The 9,170-nt window shown below is 39.3% G+C and overlaps 1 long non-coding RNA gene across 2 annotated transcripts; it reads left to right on the top strand.

Moving 5' to 3' along the window:
• Positions 6,205-8,031, top strand: LOC110269216. Of its 2 annotated transcripts, none has more exons than XR_002358265.1 (3): positions 6,205-6,245; positions 6,480-6,616; positions 7,993-8,031. It is a non-coding gene; the product is annotated as an uncharacterized LOC110269216 (long non-coding RNA). The 2 variants fall into 2 exon arrangements; XR_002358263.1 differs by lacking the exon at positions 6,205-6,245 and adding an exon at positions 6,350-6,391.

Raw genomic sequence — 9,170 nt, 5'->3', positions numbered from 1 at the left:
TGACAAGATAGTGTTACTCGGTTACGTCACACAGGGCATGAGGCCCCAAGATAAGACCACATTGGAAAGTGCTAGCAATGGGTCTATGAAAAAATTCTAACCAGAATTAGAGGGACAACAACAACAGAGGAGGCAGAGACAATCATGAAAATCAGAGGTGGAATAATAACAACAACAGGCAGCAGAACCAGAACCAGCCTTATAGAGCACCTCACCTGAGGCAATCCCAAGGACCACAGAATACCCAACAGCAGACCTCTCAACTTACTTATCCTTCCTCATCTTCTAATGATGACTTACTACAATCTATTGATCGGAGACAACAGACCATGGAAAATAACCTTTATGCTACACTAAATGGTCTGAACTCTACTTTGCAAGCTCTTGTCTCACAGATTGGATCAATGAATAACTCTAATAACCAGCCTTTGAGCTCCAGTGGAATCCCCTCTCAAACATTACCCAATCCAAAGGGTGGCATTAATACCATCACCCTAAGTTCCGGAACCATACTGCATGAGAGGAATCAGGAGGAGCCAAGCCCACCAGAAAATGCCTCAGCTGAAGAGGTAGTGGAAGTAGAAGATGTTGAAGAGGAAGAGGACATACAGGACATAGCTGAAAAAGAAGAAATCCAACCACAGGAGAAAGCACCACAGGGCGCAGATACTGCAGAAGACACCACTCCCATTCCATTTCCACAACTTGCAAGGAAGCCCAGGAAGCAGCAAACAAACAGTTAAAAAAATAAAAATAATAAATAATAGAAAAATAGAGCTCATATAAATAGAAATAACAAGAATTTTATAAATAATACAATAACATATATAAAGGATAAAGTTGGTAAAAGATAAATAAATGGTTAGTATCTATGGCCAAAAGCCCGTTAAGAAAACATAGAAGCTAAAAATAGTTGCTTCTTGTAAATGTGGTTTTGGCAGCAAAATCACTTCTGCGTTCAAGAGAAAAAAATTTGCCAAACCAAAAGTTGAAGCTTTCAAGAAATTTAAACGTGCTTCTTTCCTTCCAACGGGTTTTCCAAACACACCCTTAAACGTAAAGCTTAGTGTGGTAGGGTGTTACATTATGGTATGAGAGCAGTTCGTTCCTATAGAGCCTGAAAAATGGACTGATTGTACCTCTGTGTATTCTCTATATATGTGTTTATGTGCTATTAGTATATCTGACTGATATATATGGCATAAACGTTTGTGAGCAGGCATTTGAAACTTAAGGCATTAGACTTGCGATATTGAGACTGATCAACTCAATATCACTTGTTTGGTGTGAATAGGGACCAGATGTTGACTCGCAGACGCGGTCGTGGCGAGGTAGAGGTAGGATAGGCACCGTTAACCCCACAGGGACTGATCCAGTAGACTTTATGGCTGCCCTGGGAAATATGGCTGCAGCTATGCAGGCGACAGCCGAGGCACTGGGTAATCAGATAAACCAGGGTAATCACGGGAACAATAATGATGAAGACAGTCCTATGACACTTGCTATATTTCTGAAGTTCACCCTCCGACTTTTAGGGGAACCTCAAATCCCACTAATGCAAATAATTAGAATCAGGCTATGGAACGGGCATTACAGGCCCAACAGGTTCCTGAAGAGCAATGGGTTGAATTTGGAACTTATCAATTACAAGGTGAAGCTCAGTATTGGTGGCAGGGAACCCGACATATCCTGCAGCCTGATAGTGCTGTGATTCCTTGGGAGGTCTTCCGAATAGAATTCTATAAGAAATACTTTCCTAATTCAACCAAAAATGCCAAGGAACTTGAATTAATGCAGTTAAAGCAGGGACAAATGACTGTTGCTGAGTATATTAGCAAATTTGAGGAGTTATGTCGCTTTTCTCATATCTGTCAAAGTGCGCCTGAAGATTTTGCTGAATGGAAGTGTATTAAATATGAAGGATGTCTTCGGAGTGATATTTTGAGCTCTGTTGCCCCAATGGAGATCAGAGTATTTTCTGAATTGGTGAATAAGAGTAGGGTAGCTGAGGATTGTGTGAGAAAGGTGGCAGTAGAGAAAGAAAGTTTAAGGGTGCCTTTTCAGTAGCCTTCAGGGAGGAACTTTGCTCTGAGAGGTAGGAATTTCAAGCGTGGAGGCTTTGTTCCGCAGCAGACTTAGGGTCAAGGTAATTATAGAAGGCCGAATACTAATGTTAGTCAGGAAAGAAGGTTTGGGAAGCAGCAACAGCAGGATCTGAACTGTCAGAGGTGCGGAAAGTATCACCCTGGAGTTCCGTGCAGGTTAGGACTTGGGGTATGCTACTTTTGTGGACAGCCCGGGCATATGGCCACTAGTTGTCTGAAGAAGAAGAAATATGAAACTGGTAGAGTACAGCAGCCGGGGAGAGTGTATACCACTTCTACAGTAGGTGCTAAGGGATCTGAGACACTGATTAGAGGTAATTGTAACATGGCTGGTAAAATCTTAAACGCTTTATTTGATTCAGGAGCAACCCATTCATTTATTGCATTTGAAAAGGCTAATGTGTTAGGATTGAGAATGGTTGTTTTAGGTTATGATTTGAAAGTGTATAACGCTACTCATGAAGCTATGGTGACTAGGATAGGATGTCCACAAGTTCCTTTTCGAGTGCAACAACGTGAATTTGTGCATGATTTGATTTGTTTGTCGATGACTGTCTTGATCTCATTTTGAGATTAGATTTGTTATCCAATAATCATGTTTTGCTTGATTGTTCTGAGAAGTCAGTACAGTTTATGCCAGAAGGATCAGAAGCACCGGTTGTGGTGAATAGTTACTATTTGAACTCTATGATAGTAAACTATTCTGGAATTGAATGTCAGGGTATTATGTTATTAACTACGGGAGTATCAGGTGATGATCAAAGTTTAGAGCAGATTCCAGTTGTATGTGAATTTTCAGACGTGTTTCCGGATGATATTAATGAATTTCCACCTAACTGGGAGGTTGACTTTGCAATTGAGTTGGTGCCTGGAGCTAGTCCAATTTTGATTACTCCTTATAGGATGTCACCTTTAGAAATGGCTAAGTTGAAAGCTCAGCTGGAAGATCTGTTGGGTAAGAATTTTATCCGACCAAGTGTTTCTCTGTGAGGAGCGCCAGTGTTACTGGTAAAGAAGAAGGATGGGAGTATGCGCTTGTGTGTCGATTATCGGCAATTGAATAAGATCACTGTGAAGAATAAATATCTGTTACCTAGAATCGACGACCTAATGGATCAGTTACAAGGTGCAGGTGTGTTTTCTAAGATTGATCTACGATCCGGGTATCATCAGATAAGGGTTAGGGACGAGGATATTCCGAAAACTGCTTTTAGGACACGTTATGGTCATTATGAGTATACGGTGATGTCTTTTGGGTTAACTAATACTCCAGCAGTATTTATGGATTATATGAACAGGATTTTCCGACCGTATCTGGACAAGTTTGTTATTGTCTTCATTGATGACATTCTTGTTTATTCTAAGACTGAAGAGGAGCATGCTGTTCACTTGCGAACTGTGCTGCAAATTCTGAGAGACAGGAAGTTATATGCTAAGTTATCTAAGTGTGAGTTTTGGAAAAGTGAGGTAAAGTTTCTCGGCCACGTGGTGAGTAAGCAGGGAATAGATGTGGATCCTGCTAAGGTGGAAGCAGTGATGAATTGGGAGCGACTAACTTCAGTGACAGAGATCAGGAGTTTCCTAGATTTGGCAGGGTATTATCGCAGATTCATTAAGGGATTTTCACTGCTCGCCTTACCTTTAACTAAATTGACTAGGAAAGATACGCCTTTTATCTGGACTCCGGAGTGTGAGGAGAGCTTTCAAGAATTGAAGCACAGATTGACTACTGCACCCGTGTTGGTATTGCCTGAACCAAGTGAGCCATTTGAAGTATACTATGATGCATCACTGAAGGGTTTGGGGTGCGTTCTGATGCAGCATCGGAATGTTGTAGCATACGCCTCACGGCAGTTAAGGCCGCATGAGATGAACTATCCGACCAACTTGCTGCGGTTGTATTTACTTTAAAGATCTAGAGTTACTATCTCCATAGCGTTAAGTTTCATGTCTTCTCAGATCATAAGAGTTTGAAATATCTCTTTGAGCATAAAGAGTTGAATATGCGTCAGAGGAGATAGATGGAGCTTCTGAAAGATTATGATTTTGAATTGAATTATCATCCAGGAAAAGCGAACGTTGTAGCAGACGCCTTGAGTCAGAAGTCTTTATATGCAGCTTGGATGATGCTACGGGAGGAAGAGTTACTAAAGGCATTTCAAGGTTTGAATTTGGGAGTTAGAGAAGAATCTGGAATTTTGTGTTTGAGTCAGTTGCAGATTTCAAGTGATTTTAAATCAGAACTTCTGAAGGCTCATCAAGATGGTAAAGCGTTACGTAAGGTATTACCAGCAGTTGAACAGAAAAAACAGTGGAGAGTGTCAGAAGGTTAGGATGGTTTGTAGAGGTTCAAGAACCGAATCGTTGTGCCAGATGTCAGAGACCTGCGACAAAGTATCTTGAAGGAAGCCCATAAGAGCGGATTTTCAATTCACCCGGGGAGTACTAAAATGTAGCAGGATCTGAAAGCGATGTTCTGGTGGCCAGGTATGAAGAATGATGTGGTATTGCATGTATCTAAATGTTTAATGTGTCAGAAGGTTAAGATTGAGCATCAGAGACCATCAGGAACCCTTCAACCTTTAGAGATTCCACAATGGAAATGGGAGAGTATTGCAATGGATTTTGTAATAGGTTTGCTTAGAACCCGGTCTGGTTGTGACGCTATTTGGGTGGTTGTGGATTGACTGACAAAATCAACTCATTTTCTTTCTATCTGAATAAGTTGCACAATGGAGGAATTGGCTCGAATGTATATCAAAGAGATTGTCAAGCTACATGGCGTACCTACTACCATTATATCTGACAGGGATCTTCGTTTTACATCAAGGTTCTGGGGAGCTTTTCTGCGTGCATTTGGGACTCAGTTAAGTTTGAGTACTATGTATCACCCTCAGACAGATGGTCAGTCAGAGAGAACTATTCAGACCTTGGAGGATATGCTAAGGGCTTGTGTTTTGGACCAGCCGGCGAGCTGGGATCGGTATATGCCATTAGTGGAATTTGCTTATAATAATAGCTACCATGCAAGCATTGGAATGGCTCCATATGAGGCTCTGTATGGCAGGAAATATCAATCTCCGCTATGTTGGTATGAAACTGGAGAAAGAAGTTTGTTAGGGCCTGAGATGATAGCTGAAACCACTGAACAAATAAAGAAGATTCGTAGCCAAATGCTTATAGCCCAAAGCCGCCAGAAGAGTTATGCTGATAAGAGGCGAAAGCTTTTGGAGTTCGAAGAAGGAGAACATGTTTTTCTGAAAGTTGCACCAACTATTGGAGTGGGAAGAGCTATTAAGACTAAGAAACTGAATTCCCGTTATATTGGACCGTTTGAGATCCTAAAAAGAATTGGGCCAGTGGCTTATAGAATTGCCTTACCACTGTATCTTTCGAACTTGTATGATGTGTTTCATGTGTCACAGATTCGGAAGTATACTCCTGATGCAAGTCATGTTCTGGAACTGGAACCAATCCAAGTAAGAGAAGATCTAACACTTCCAGTAATTCCGGTGAGAATTGATGACACTAGTGTTAAACGATTACGCAGCAAAGAAGTATCGTTGGTAAAAGTAGCTTGGAGTCGAGCTGGTATCGAGGAGAACACTTGGGAACTTGAATCAGATATGCAAAAGGACTACCCACATCTCTTTTCAGGTAACTGAATTTGAATTTTGAGGGCAAAATTCTTTGCCAGGTGGGTAGGATGTAAACCCCGTTAAATTAGTAAATAATTAGTCAATAAATTAGTTTTTAATAAAGAAGATTAGAAATGCAAAAAATAATATTAAATTAGGATAGAGCTCATCAAAACGAGAATTTTGACACTAATTTCGAAGAAATCGGCCCAAAATTAGACCGAACGGGCCGAACCGGTTGAACTGGGCCCAAATCGGGACCGTGGGCCCAAATCGGGGCCGTGGGCCCAATCGGTCCAACAATTAAAAAGATCCACAGGCTCTTCTTTCTCTTCATTTCCTTCAACGAAGCAGCAAGCTCCCAGGGAAGAGAAGAAGAGAAATATGTTTACGGTGAATTCAATTTCCCGTAACTTCTCCGTCCAAGCTCCGATCGCCACACCGTTTACGGCCACGCGTCCACCGCGTCGAGCTCTACGTTTCTACCAGAACAATTTCATAGGTAACTTGTTATTTCACCCTCATCCTTCTCTTCCCCCAATTCTTGAACTATTGAATAGGAAATTAAATTTCTTTGATTTCTGATGTTTTAGGATCCAATTAGCTTGAGAAAAATGTTCACTCTTACCTACGTGAAGCTTGGGTAAGGTGAGGATATGATAATTCTATTTTAGTTTTATTGAATTTGAGCTTTGAGTATTAAATTGGATATATGTGTGTTATAAATGTGTATTAGGTTGTGAATAAATAATTGGAGCTTGAAATTGTGAATATTGGAACTTGGAGGAAGCTGAGCTTAGAATTTGTTGAATTTTGAGGGGCTGTCTTGATTTTGAATAAATTGCTTTGGTCGTTATGTGGAAATCGGCTAAGGTGGTTTAGGTTTCTTGCATTTAATATATAATGTTCTGTGAAAACTTAGGCTAGATGACCATAGGATAAGTTGGATTGCATGTGTATATTTAATACTTAGTATCCTGTTGATGAACATGGTTGGTTTGGTGCTTGTTGATTAACTGGTGATTTGGTGAATTATTGATTTGAGGTATAACTATTGTGGAGGTTGTTGTGATAACGAGGTATTTTGTGTTAAAAGCCTAGGATTTGTGAACTATGATTCATAGTTAAATTTTAGTTGTTGGATTTGAATATTGTATGAGTATAATTGTTGATCTGAGGTAGATTTATTATGGTGATTGTTATGATGATGAGGAAGGGTATGTTGAATTGAAAAGAATACAGGTTTGGACCCGAAAAGGGTGGCAAAGTCCGAGTTTTAGAGGAGATGCTGCCAAAATTTTATAAAATTAGAGATTTTTTTTAGATGATTATTTAAAAAGATTTAGATTCAAAGGTTATATGGTTTAATTTTGAGTTATTAAGAAAATGGGTATGTTTTAAGTTTGATTCATTTAGAAAAGAATGAATTATGTTTGAATTGGAACTATTGATGGACTGAATGGGAGGTGTGATAATGAAAGATAAGGATTGAATATGATTGATGTATGATGATAAATGGGATGCGATTGAGAATGATGTGGATGTTGATGAATTATAATTGAATTATTTATATGGCTTATGAATTTGAATGATCTGAGATACGAGATTTTCTGGGTAAAGTATCGTGGCTTGCCACCACGTGTACTAGGTTGAAAGCTCGATACTCTGTTGACCCTACGACATAAGAGTGACCGGGCACTATAAATTCCCAGGAATGTAACCCCCATTGAGCAATATTGATTATTTGAGAAAAAGCTATACATAGACTCTTGAGGATGCATGTCGGGGGACAGTCTAAGGTTTTCAGACTTATCGGGTTGGCTGGATAACCGACAAATGAGCCTCATCAGCCATAGGACAGGCATGCATCATATGCATATTACTTGAATTACTTGCTTGTGCTTTAATTGGGTGTGCCTAAATGTACTTGCCATGTTAAATGTGTATTTGTTACCTGCAGTATTTGTAACCTTCTTGTACTTGCCTTTATCTATTTAAATGTCTATGAAATGCATGATGGAGGAATGGCAGTATGAGACTTAGATGTAAGATTAAGCTAAGTTAGATTTAGGTACTCTTAGAAAACCACCTTTTATGGCTTCTTTTTAATACTTTAAGCTCTATAATCTGAATGTCGGCATTCTAGGATTGTCTCTGGCATTCCCAGGACCTTATATCTTATGTGTGTGGCATCTTTACTATACTGAGAACCTCCGGTTCTCATTCCATACTATGTTGTTATTTTTCAGATGCAGGTCGGGAGGCATCTCGTTAGGCATCTAGACTCTTGAAGCGGAGTGGTTACTGAGTAGTTTTGCTGTACAATGATGTATATATATGTACTTGAGCAATGCTAGGGGGCCAGCAACATTTGTGATTGATAGCCATCAACTAGCCATCAATGATGATTTGATGGTGTGAGATTGGTGTGAGATTTCATCCAATGGCTCATCTTTCTCTGCTGGTTACATGTTGGACAAAATACAATAAAATTGCTGGTCCCCTAGACTTTTCCATATGTACTTAGCTTTCTCTCTATATAACTTATTCTTTTTGATCCTCCTAGAGGTTTATGGAGAGGCAGGATTGTGTATATGTACTTTTGGGTTTTGGATATGTATGTATATATGTGTAAATATTCTCCGGCCAATCTTGACTTCGCATGCTGAGTTAGGAGCTTGTTATTTTGTTTCTTTGGCACTCTATTCCTACTTTTGTCATCTTATGTTTAATAGCTATGGTTTTCTTAGCACGTAAATTAACTCGTTCCTTGAGCGTTGCGCTTTTATTTCGTGATTTTTATTTCCTCTATTCTTCAAGACTCCTAGCATATTATAATTCTTCTGCTATTATATGTACACATTTTATTTTAGAGGTCGTAATATCACACCACCTCTGTTTTATGACTTAAGCATAAAGCTTAGTGTAGTAGGGTGTTACACATAACTCTAGAGCATCCTTAAAGGGCTCCAAATAGCGGCTGCTAATGAGATGCACCAGATTCAAGTGGAGTCTGATTCCCACATGAATACCAAGTTCAATAAAGATGAGTGCCAGACGTTTTACTCCTAATTCTCCATCTTGCAAGACATAATTACTCTCATGGGATGAATTAACAATATGTTGTGTAATCATATTCTAAGAGAAGCCAATGCGTATGCGAACATGCTTGCTAAGAAAGGCCAAGAGTTTTCTATAGGACTACATATTTTCGATGTCCCACCTCCTATCATATATAATTCTCTACTCTTTGATGTTTCTGGTTCTTTTAGATTCAGAGACTGTACTTATTCCTCTTTTGTTTATTCTGCTATTTCTGTTTCGAAGTTCTTAACCCCTTTTTTTTAACCAAAAAAAAATTAGCAACATTCACTTTTCACATTAAAGAAATTAGAAAGTTGGCATTTAATTTTCTTTTATATACTAA

The sequence above is a fragment of the Arachis ipaensis genome, chromosome B01, assembly GCF_000816755.2.
Source record: "Arachis ipaensis cultivar K30076 chromosome B01, Araip1.1, whole genome shotgun sequence".
Lineage (NCBI taxonomy): Eukaryota > Viridiplantae > Streptophyta > Magnoliopsida > Fabales > Fabaceae > Arachis > Arachis ipaensis.
The sequence above is the reverse complement of the archived record's forward strand: the minus strand, read 5'-3'. Positions and strand labels throughout refer to the sequence as shown.